The sequence below is a fragment of the Protomyctophum parallelum genome (assembly GCF_964188405.1).
Source record: "Protomyctophum parallelum genome assembly, chromosome: 2".
Taxonomy (NCBI): Eukaryota; Metazoa; Chordata; class Actinopteri; order Myctophiformes; family Myctophidae; genus Protomyctophum; species Protomyctophum parallelum.
In genome coordinates, this window is record NC_139699.1 from 26,746,735 (window position 1) to 26,759,176 (window position 12,442).

Genomic DNA, 12,442 nt, shown 5'->3' on the forward strand with positions numbered 1-12,442 from the left:
AATGATCATGTGTGTGGTGTGGTTGTCACAACAAAAGCCAAAGGCATCATCTTACTAGGTCTATACTGTCTTGCGGCCGAGCTACACCGAGCGAGCGTGTGCATAAAACCCGCACACACGAGCCCCGCACATGCTCACTTTAAAATAGGACTGGATCTAAAAGTGCGTGTGGCTGAAAACGCCTGGTGTAGCTCGGCCGTTATGTGTTTGTGTATAGACCGTAGTGTGACAAATAATACACAAACGCATAAGGCAGAGACAGACACACACACACACACACACACACACACACACACACACACACACACACACACACAGTGAGTGGACATCGTCTCCGTCGGGTGGAAACATCACATGTCCAAAACTGTTACTTTTCAGGATACAAACTCAAAAGTAAAAAAAGTATCACCCTCAAAATGCGTTGTGTGCATATTAGTACCTACAAAACTAAGACTATGCACGAGCACACACAAACACACAGTAAACTCAGTGAAACAGGGTGTCACTGTCTTGTTTACATGCAACTGTTCATTCTTTGCAAGGTGTGACAAAAACAGTTGCTGAATGCACCAGAGAGCCGACACCGACAGAGGGCTAATATGGTGCTAAAAATAGCCTATGGCTCTTACCACCGCCAACGTTGGTTCGGTGCGAGTGCTAACACTAGGGCATTCATTAAAAAGTTGATGCATCGATTTCATTAACACAAGTCGACTCAAATTAGGAGAAGTCGAAAAAAAGAAAAAAAAATCACACCCATTTGAAGTAAGTTGTGCAACTCCAACAATTTCATTTGTTTTCCCCATTATCCCATATTTATTAATATTTTCCCCATATTTTTTCTCTATGTGTGCGTGTGTACAGAATTCAAACTGTAGGATTGGTTATTGTCAGAAATCGGAGTTCAGCAAACTTTATCCCCAAACTTTACCCCCACCCCGTGCTGACAGTGACTGTCCTGTTTCCAGTTTAACTTTATGCGCGGGACACATGGATCTCTCCGTCTCCTGTCAGTGCGGGTTGTTGTTTATTTACTGCATATGGCTCAGAAAAGAAATGAAGTTGTTGAAGTTTGAGTCGGATGAGAAGGAAGACATGTTGTTCACATCTTGAATGTGGAAGGTAATAGCAGATTGTATTCTGATGATGTGCCAGCTGCCAAACCACACTTTTACCACACATCTCTCTATGCAAAATAAAATCTGCACACTCCCAGAATACATATAGGCTAATTGCATTCACAAAAAATGTCTTATTTACTTTACAAATATTACTTTTGTGAAACACGCCGTTGTTGCGCAAGCTCAACAGCCTACGTCAAAATCCTCATATTGGGGCCAGACTGGCCAGTCCTTCACAGTGACACGCGTTACATGAACCACGTGACCGGGATGGTTTCTTACCCCTCAATGTCGTGAACGCGCCCTTCTAAGGCAGCCTGCGCCACGCCTACTCTACACTGCTCCATAGCAGCACTAGCAGCACAAGCCCAGCCATCCGAATGAAACCGTCGCGCAAACGAAACCGAAACAGATGCTTCTGACAACATTTGCCTGTGCGTGCTTAATCGTTGTATTTCTTAACACATTTGCCTGTGCGTGCTTCTTGCGTGCGCATTTCCCAACTCTCAGTGATTTATCCACACATCGCCCTGTGTGTGTGTGTGTGTGTGTGTCGCGTCGCCCTCCAGCCGCAATTGCGAGTGTGCGCTGAGCCCAGACTCACACACTATCCATTCCATGCACATATTAGTCCTATATTTACTACAGTACGCCTGACAGACAGTGTCGTCGTTAAGCAGCCTAGCTACCTAACCCTAGCTGACAGGAGTGACGGTGCTGTGCTGTGAGTAAACTGACAACGCTTGGCTTTCTGACATCCCTTTCTCACAATCTACAACAATAGATTTGTTACTAACATTAGGTTGTGGCGAAGTAGAAACATGGAGAGCAGATAGTGTGTTTTGGACAAACAGGCTAGCATTGGTGTTGATTTGGGTCAAATGGAGTCTATATGGCTAAAGATAAATGAACACATGACGTCGGTGGGAGAGGAGTTATTGTGTGTTTTGGACAAACAGCATGGTGTTGTTTTGTGTCAGCTGAAGCTTCATGTGTTTGTGTTGGAGCGCCTCAGTGTGGCCGTATAGGTCATGTGCAACCTCTTCCAGAGATGGAGACACTAAATCTCAGCTGGAGAAACATGTTTGCATGCATGCATCGCTGCCTTGCATGCTGTGTGCTACTGTTGAGTCTGTCACTCACTTTGACTGATTTATGGCATCGTCTTTCTTTTAAAATCCAACTATGTTAATTTAAGAACTCTGGACATATTAGGTCATTGTTTATTAACTGTGCACACGTGTAGCCTATTGTATGTCAGACTATGTCTGTCACCCCACAGTCACAATCCTTTAGTAATTAGGCTGTGGAAATATTCACACTACTTTTACAATGCGTTGTCAACACGTGCTGAGTTGACAAAGATTGACAGATTTCGGAGAAGACTGATAGTTTATCCTTTAGTAATTAGGCTGTGGAAATATTCACACTACTTTTGGATTTGCAGGCCAGGCGCCACGGGGGGCAAAGGGGGTATATAGTTACAGACAAAACAATGGTACATTTCCAGGCATTCAATTAAATTCCATTCCTTGAAAGGAAGGAAGTAAGGATGCATCTTAATACAGGATGCAGCAGCATCTTAATGATCTCCCATCTAGAACTGGAAAAACAACATTCCTCACCTATAGGCCATCCTTGGGGTGGGGAGGGGTGCTAATGTCATTGTTGCAGTGGTCAGGGTGCTTAAGTGGGCAGCTACTGTAACTAGCCAGGGGTGCTAATGTCATTGTGCTGGGTGTGGTCAGGGTGCTTAAGTGGGCAGCTTAGCTACTGTAACTAGCCTATTTATTTGTTTGTAAAAATGTCAATAATAAAATATATATATATTTTTATATTTAGCAATTTTGGAATCCATGTAATAATAACAATCACAATAACAATACTACTAATAATAATCATAATAACAATACGCTTCTTTGTAAACTCACTCATTTACAAACAAGCTCACATCAGAACAATAATCCATGTAATAACAATAACAACAACAACAACTACAATAATAACAACACTAATAACAGTACAGTACAGTACAGAGGACAACATTACAGTACAGTGCAATACTAAGGAGTGCAGTACAATATTAAGGAGTGCAGTACAGTACAAAGGGGTACAGTACAGCACTCGCATCGCCCTCCCGCTATTGCCATGCATCGAGGATGTGCTAGGATGAGCGGGCCCGCGAAATTCTAGTAATGTTAATTATACCTATGACCTATATCTTCCATTGTGTTCTGAAGGTCGGGCTACTGTGCCACTGTAGTTTTAATGTTATCTTTTCATTATTTTGTATTGTGTTCTTATGGCTGGCCGCTGCTGTGCTGCGCTGTGTGCCAATTATGCCCCATATCCGTTGCGTTCCGTTTTCTGGTTTCTGTGCCAGTGTGCGTGTGTGCCTGCACCGTTTAGTGTTTACTATTACATTTTTATGTTCTGATAATCAGCACCTTGCCATACATACATGTGTTGCCTAGCAAAGTATTTTCTAATGGGTTTCTGTGCCATAGATAGATAGGCAAAATCAAGAAACTCAACTTCAAAGTGGCCTTAAAATCAGTGCAAGGAGTGTGGCACTATGACAGTGTTAAATCAGTGCACAGAAAGTGCAACTTTATGACAGTGTGAGCACCACAAAGTAGCTAAACTGAGACATGTGTGTGAGTGGCCTGGTTAAGACGGTCTGTGAAATGGACACATTGGTTCTCAAAGTGGGGTCCTCTCAAATATTTGCTTCTGGAGGTGGTCACAAAATATATCCAGATGGGGTTCTGTGGCCGAATATATATTTCTATCAATTTCGGCCACTTGTCTAAATTGTTGTTAGCCTGATGGTTGCTACCAGTGGTGGGTTCACCGGGGTCAGCACTGTTGTGAGTAGAGCCAGACACACACACACACAGTGGAACTCTTTTTATTGTATATTTCTTTCTATTTTATTACTTCTTATCTATTGTATTGTTATTCTGTACTGTGATATGGATTCCCCTGAGTCTGCAATAAAGATTGAATTGACACACACACACACACACACACACACACACACACACACACACACACACACACACACACACACACACACACACACACACACACACACACACACACACACACACACACACACACACACACACACACACACACACACACACACACACACACACACACACACACACACACACACACGGCTGGGTTTACTCAGGCAGAACAAAGCTGTTTGTGTGTTACCCGTTTTCAGCTCATTAAGTAGAGAGGTCACTGTGCACCGTCTACACCCAGAGCCACCTACTGAGTGTGTGTGCACAGCAGGGCACTTTTCTGACCAGCTCCCTAAACACAAATTAGAATATTTCTACATTCCCATGTTGCATACATTAGTATGCAGTTGTTCTTCACTTCTCAGAGTAGGTCTGTCACACATTATTATTATTAATTACATTGGAATTTATTGTATAATCGTCACACTTGAAAAAATGTTCATACAGTACATTTCAAGCATTTAACAAAGTGTAGAAATTAGCAATCTAAAAGCTCATAGAGCATCGCGATTCGCGACCCATTGCGAGCACTCAGAGTTGCACACCTGTAAGGGCCATTTGGAACTCTCCTCAAGGAACCATGAGTGTACCTGGAGACACAGACATCTTTCACACAAGAACGGTTTCCATAGAAAATGGCAAAATTAAGTATCGTTTGCAGGGGTCTGTTTAGACGGCAACAGTGTTTTTGTGGGTTGAAAACGCAACAAAGTGAAAACGATGAATCCGTGTTTGACATCATGGCTCATGTTGGCTCACGTCACTTCTGTTGATTACATTGGTGCAGAGCCGTAGGCGATATTTGGAGTTCCTAGGATGAGCAAGTGCTCCCTTGCCCTCATCCTATGAAAACAAATGTAGCGAGCCGCGAAACCACGCTGCATTGGTGAATGTAAACAACCCGCCTTGTGAGGAAGTAGAATGGAAGTGGTTTTACTATGCATGCGCGCCTGGTCTATCTGGCAGTGCGTCACCGCTACCTAGCCACCTGGCATGCACATTACAGCGTGTGCAATCAGTGTTGCGTCTCTGTGTAAATGCTGAATAAAACGTGAGAACGCAACAGGACTTTGCCATTGTAAGACCGTTGCCGTGTAAAAGTGGCCCGAGACCCACTGGTGTAGCAGAGTGTTTCCAGTGAGCCAACATGCACAATATCAGCAGAACCCTGACTCCGTTTCAACATAGCCTTCATTTAGTAGCATTGGTAACACGGTACCTAGCCTATTGGGCACAACCTACGTATAACAATAACTGGCACAGAAAAGGTTGTCATTGTATCCCCTCACAGAGTCTCTTTAAAACACGACACCTGGCTTTAATTCAAAAAATCACCCAAAACTACACAGTTATTGTCCTAGTGTTCCCTATGTAAGATGACACCTGTCCCAGGAAGTCATGTGAGAACACACACACACACACACACACACACACACACACACACACACACACACACACACACACACACACACACACACACACACACACACACACACACACACACACACACACACACACAGGAATAGAGGGACGAGAACAAAGGCATACGAGTTTGTATGAAAGTGAGGTTGTTTTTCGGCCCTTCATGCCCATCCACAGTCGACAGACTAGATCAGATCAGAATCCACATATTAAAGAATAAACTAAAAACACCTTTTTTCATCTGCCTTTGAAATCACCTACCTAGTTAGTCTGAACCAAGCACTACACTACAGTCATCCAGCTCATTGTTTTTGAGTGGTCCATCACTCCAAGGAACAGCAATGTCCCTATGTCCATCCCTATGCATGTCCCTTTGTTTGGAGTACCAACAGGGGGGCGCTGTTGCACCACTCACTTCAGACTGGTCTAATTTGTATCTTACATTTTCTTTTATGTGTGATTTGTACGTGCGTATGTATACACACATGGCAGTACTTTTGGATGTCTTGTCATGTTTAAAACAGTTTTCATGCAGGAACACAATTGTCCATGAATGTTTTTTATAACCAAGTGCATGTGTTTGTGTCTTGACAGCACCTGTTGTGACTGCTCACCATTCCTGCATCATTACACAGACTCAAGCAGTCACACATACGAGTACATAATGTATATGGTTGCTGCCGGGCAGGAACCTCTTACGGATAACTTGGATGGAAACTATAGCGCTTTCTCATGGCAATAAAGCTCGTGCAACACCGCTGCGACGAACGAAAAAACGGCTTTGTCGCGTCTCAAATCATTGGTGTGGTTTGGGTTTAAGACTAGACTAAGACCATTTCAGGTTAAATAAAAACATCACTTTACTACCATTGTGGACCCTTTACACAATGCCAATCTTGTTTATTATTGTATAAATATCTTAATTAAAAAAATCACCAGTTGGCTAATATACATACTGTATGCCATAAACATTTATTTCATTGGCATTTTAATGGGCCATCACAGATATAATTCCACTGGTTCACAAGGGATTTTCTGCAAATCAGTTAACTGTTAAATAAGTGTTTAATGAGACTCAGCGACCGGTTATAGAATTGCACAATTATTGACATCCTTACTTGCACTCATTCTCGTTCCTTGTATGTCTGCAAGGTGCACACGACAACTCACCCAAAATAGCATTGCCACGCACAAATCCCATGTCGTCATTATCAAGTATGCTGAGGATATGTCAGTGATTGTCAATGACCACAAGACTGTCTACAGGTAGGAAGTCAGATCACTGGCACTGTGCGGAGAACAAACTCGCTCTCAACAAGATCAAACAGCTGATAGTGGACAGCAGGAGGCAGAGGAGAGAGCATGTACCCATCTTCATTCAATGATGGCTTTTGCCTATATATATATATATATATATATATATATATATTAGGGCATTAACGAGTTGAGATTTTTCCAAGTCGACTTTTCACACAGAAAAGTCGAAGTTGAGTCGATGCATCGTTTTATGACAGTGGCCTCTCCAATATGGCACAGTGTATGTATCATCTCTATGGCAAAGCGCTGATTATCAAAACATAAGAATGTAATAGTAAATAGGCTACTAAACAGTGCAGGCACACACGCAGGTGTGCGTCGCACACTGGTACACAGACCAGGGCATAATTGGCACACAGCGCAGCGGCCCGAGGACACGATACAAAATATAACATTAACACTAGTGGCAGTACAGCACCCCGACCTTCAGAACACAATAGAAGACATAGGTCTATATTAACATTTATAGCAGCCAGCAGCAGTTATAGTATTAGTATTTTCAGTTGATTTTGTTATATACTGTATGGTCTTGCTATAATGGTCATGATATAGTAGGACAACCATGGCATGACCATTAGTATATAACAGATTTAGTCTAGTCAACTTTAAACTATACTAAAACAGTTCTGAGGACTGTTAAAGGGACACACACCACACACACGTGGTAACAAAAGTGCCCGTGCCGCCTCCGTTTCTCGCCCGTCTGTCCACCTCTCTCTCTCTCTCTCTCTCTCTCTGTATCTTTTCATCTACTCTCTACCATCTATCTGCAGGTAGTGTGGGAACTCACCTGAGACAGCACATAACTCATCTGCACATCATCCACCTGCCAAACAACCCGCTACCTCACAAACAGAGTACTAACAATCACTTAATTTAACCCATTAAAACAGGGATATCATCCGTGTCATTTTAGATTTTAGCTATATAGTTTTTTTCAGAAAATATATATAAACTCACAGCGTGCCACTTCGTGCCGCTATGCAAGCTTGTACATCCTCTATTGTTTGAAAAAACTTGAAAGTGAATACATGTGAAAAATGTTTTCAGGTGTGTGGGTCTAGCCAGGGATCCTATTAAGGCAGCAATGTACATTACTCCTACCAGGGGTGGGCAACTTTGAATATGGAGAGGGCCACTATATTTCCACATTCACTCCAGAGGGCCACTATATTTCCACATTCACTTCAGAGGGCCACTATATCTCCACATTCACTCTAGAGGGCCACTATATTTCCACATTCACTCCAGAGGGCCACTATATTTCCACATTCACTCCAGAGGGCCACTATATTTCCACATTCACTCCAGAGGGCCACTATATCTCCACATTCACTCTAGAGGGCCACTATATCGCCACATTCACTCCAGAGGGCCAATATATTTCCACATTCACTCCAGAGGGCCACTATATTTCCACATTCACTCCAGAGGGCCACATTGCATATACTGTTGTAGCAAAAATAGCAGATCTAGATTGAATTGCAATGCAATAAAAAAAAATACTTTCCAGGATTCCTATATATATATAGGAATCCTGGAATTCCTTTGTGAACTTAAATGCAAATACATTGGACATAAAAAAGACATACTACAAATTTAGACTGAAGTAATTCAAGCGGGTCATGTTTGCAATGTTTGGAATTGTAGCAGCTGAAATCAATTATATATCAGTATTCTGATATTAACCTGAGGGGCACATTAAGCGATGGTGAGGGCCACATGTGGCACCCGGGCCGCCGGTTGCCCATGTATGACTTATATAGAGTAACATAGAAACTAAGACGTATGTTAATACGGTACAACCACAACTTGAATTGTGCCTCCTAGGTGTTTTTGGTCTTTGTTGTTGTTTGTTTTTGACCTTTTATTTTGTATTTTTGTCTCCACCAGGCCGAAGACATGTTCTGCACTCCGTCCGTCCGTGCGTGTGTGCGTGCGTGCGTGTGTGTCTGTGTGTCCGTCCGTCTGTGTACAGCTAATCTCCGGCACCGTTAACCCGGTCGATGCCAAATTTTGCACACACACTCCCTGGATGCCAACGATGAACCTCTGCCCCAAAGTTATAGTGCCACCAGGAGGTCGACTTTTGAAAAACACATTTACTCCTCCAGATTCTGTCCAAAAATCCAGCAAATTGGCAAATCGGCATTTACCATTTCCGCAAAACCTTCAAATTGAACGTGTGCAAGGACAAAAATCACGTCTGGTCGGGAGCTGTCGTAGGCTTTGTCCTGTTTTTCTGTCGTACACAAGCGGAGCAGCATTGTCTGAACTGCTGACATGCTGTCACAGGCATCTAAACATATGTTTTCACTATTTTGTAATGGCATGTCATATGAAAATGGTAGGATATATGTGCAAGCAATTAAAATCGTGCAATTAAAAACAATGTTGCAAGTTAAATTTAAACAGTGTTTTGCATGAGATGAGCGCATACCGGTAGCCCCCCGACCCCCCCCCCCTCCTGGAAGAGTTAACTTCCATGACATGGAAGGAATTTGCAGTGCTGCAGCTATAGTCAAAACGGGTAGGCTACTGCAATCTACAGCCATGTCTTTCTCGCGTTACATCTCGTCCTTTTAATGAAGGATAAACCCGACGCGCTCGAATGCCAATAAATGTGACTGCCGAGCCAGCGCAAGTGGGGACCGCATCCGCATCTATAGGTAGGCTAACCCAGCCAGCCTGAGCCCACCACCACTATAGCCTACCACCAGTACCATTTAAGGTTTAGGCTGCACAGGAAGGCAGTAAATGTGCATGCAGGTCACGACAGTGACAGTCAGAACAAGAGCGGAGGAGGAGATGCCACTATTTGCAAAACAGCATTTGTCACAGGCTGTGCGTGTCCAAACTCATTCCAATGACATGAGCAATGTTATTTAATTAATGCTTCAGTAGGTATTGGATGGAGCCCGCACACCACAGGTACAAGAAAGACGTTCTTTATTGAAAATACTGACAACGTTTCGATCTATTTGATCTATGTCATTTAATTAATGCTTCACAGAATCACAGGTTCAGGTTTTCGTTCACTAATCTTGTTGTATATTAAATGAATAAACATTTTAATAATTGTATATACACAACTAACAACACACAGTGACAGTTGCTTGCAAGTTGCGTGTGCGCGTCTGTGTGTGTGTATGAGAGGGGGGGTGAGGCGGGCAGCAAGGCAAGCGGGGGAAACGTTTTTATTGACTTTTTTCGTCATGTAACCATGGTTTCCAAGGTCGTACTGCAGTTGTTCATGTCGCAAAAACGAGGGCGAGGCTTGATTTCATAGGGCGTGCCAGATAGATTCCAGCCGTCACATTTATTAACGTTGGAACAAAATAAAGGAAGGATCAGCTGCGATTACTTTATAAATGCCGTGGCGAGTGGCGACGTGGGTGTACTACGAAACCTACACTCGAATTTGGGGCAGATTTTACACTCAATTGATAAATGAGGGCCTATCTCTATAGTCATGTGTTCAAGACGGATCTGTATGATATTTCATATTCCATCCTAATTGGCTAACATTGGCCCGCTTTGAACAAATCATGAACGCAGCGTGCAATTTACGTGAAATCTTTCACAGACTTTCCTACTAGGCTGAGGAATATATCCCACCCTTTTCACATTGGCCTGTTTTAGTGCCACCAACAGGTGGATTTTTGCAAAACACATTTTTGGCCTATTATAGCGCCACAGGACGACACAACCTGTCTTGCCCTGGTGGAGACCTGTGCCCCGAGGGGCACTTTATCAATTTTTTTGGCGTACTTTTTTCTTGTCCTTGGTCTATGTTCAAGTGGAAGTGATTGTTCCTGTACTATACCTTGGGGGTGGGTGGATAGGTTGAGGACAGCATTGTTAATTGCTGCCCAAATAATGTGAAAACCACAAACCGACAGATACAGATATATAAAAGGAAAAATAATGGAATTAATCTTCTCTTCCGGGGGTCCTTGGCACTAAAGCATTTTCAGGTGGGGTCCGCAGCCAGATACATATCATTTTTGGGGGTCCTTGGCATGATAATGGTTGAAAACTACTGATTTAGAAGACATTTGTAGAATTGGCCTCCGGTCTTAATGGATTAACAGTTGAGTTTTCACTTATGAAGAATGTGATTTACACACACACACACACACACACACACACACACACACACACACACACACACACACACACACACACACACACACACACACACACACACACACACACACACACACACACACACACACACACACACACACACACACACACACACACACACACAGAGAGAGAACGTTGAAAACCTATTTACATCACACACACAGACATGTATGCACATGATTCATGATTCACCTACAAGATGACAAGCAATGCATGCACAGACAGACACACATGTACTGTACACACGCCAATAGAATGTTTTTCTATTTCTAGCCGTTTACCTTCAGGCATTAACACCATCGGGGCCCATGACGTAAATCACCATCAAGTTCAAGTGCATGGTCATGTGCCCGAGACAGAGATTGATCATCTCCGTCAAATTAGTGCCATGAAAACTGATCGCATCGCTCTACAGCCTAGAGGCGCTTGTTGACGATGGGCACATTTTATCAATGGATTAAATAGGCCCGGGCCCTCAAGGTGTTAAACACCTGTAGCATCTGTACTTCCTGGTTAGTGGTGTTGGAAAAAAAAATTCATGTAAAAAAATAAAAATAATCATGATTCTTATTATCTGTGGGTTCGGAATCGATTCAGAGCTTCCAAAAATCTAATATTTTATTATTTTATACAATCTACATCTATACAGTCTCACTTTCCAACATGGTCCAAAATGGGGTGGATGTTATGGTCGTCTTCCAGGTCTGCGTGACCTCAGCTGTGTGGAACACGATACACTCCCTCATTCCATCCTCACATCATAGAGACTGACTTTAAGACACAGTCATAAAAAAGAGCGTTTGTTTAAACTCTTAACTGTCAGATTTTAAGATAGGGTAAGTGATATTTGTTTTTGGTTAAAACAAAAAGGTTTTTGTTAAATTGTTGAAGCTCTATTTTCTGATAGTAATCACTGCTATAGTGTTTGTTGACTTGATTCAGTAACTGGAGTCTCGCTGTCTCTCCAGCTCTTTTATAAGGTAGGTGACCAAACCAGAAATAAATGGGTACATATCGGCTTCATTTTTAGATTGTTCCAGTTCCAATTTCGTCTGCCTCCGCCTCTTTGTGTCACCACTTCCAATTTAAGTTGTTTAATCTCTATCCTGTCTGCGTTTTCTAATTCTATATGTATACATTTCACTTCACTGAACACCGTTGTTTTCTACACATTGTCTACTCCAGTCCAGTCTCCTGCAAAACCAACCTGTCGTTCCTGTGTTGCACTCTTGCATTCTTACCACTTTTCTTAGTATATCTCAGTCTTTGTTCACAATTGATCATTTCCAATTCCATTCATTTACCTGCTTTCGCCCTATCCATTCATTAATTCCTCCACTCTTCACATCTCTGCTTAAATAAAAGGTTAAATAAAAGATGCTGCTTTCCTTTTTACTT

The 12,442-nt window shown here is 42.6% G+C and overlaps 1 protein-coding gene across 1 annotated transcript in view; it reads right to left on the bottom strand.

Annotated features, from left to right (window-relative positions):
- Positions 1-12,442, bottom strand: part of LOC310879503 (insulin-like growth factor 1 receptor) — an 89,280-nt gene that overhangs the window by 37,216 nt on the left and 39,622 nt on the right. The gene's annotated exons all lie outside the window — the stretch shown is intronic.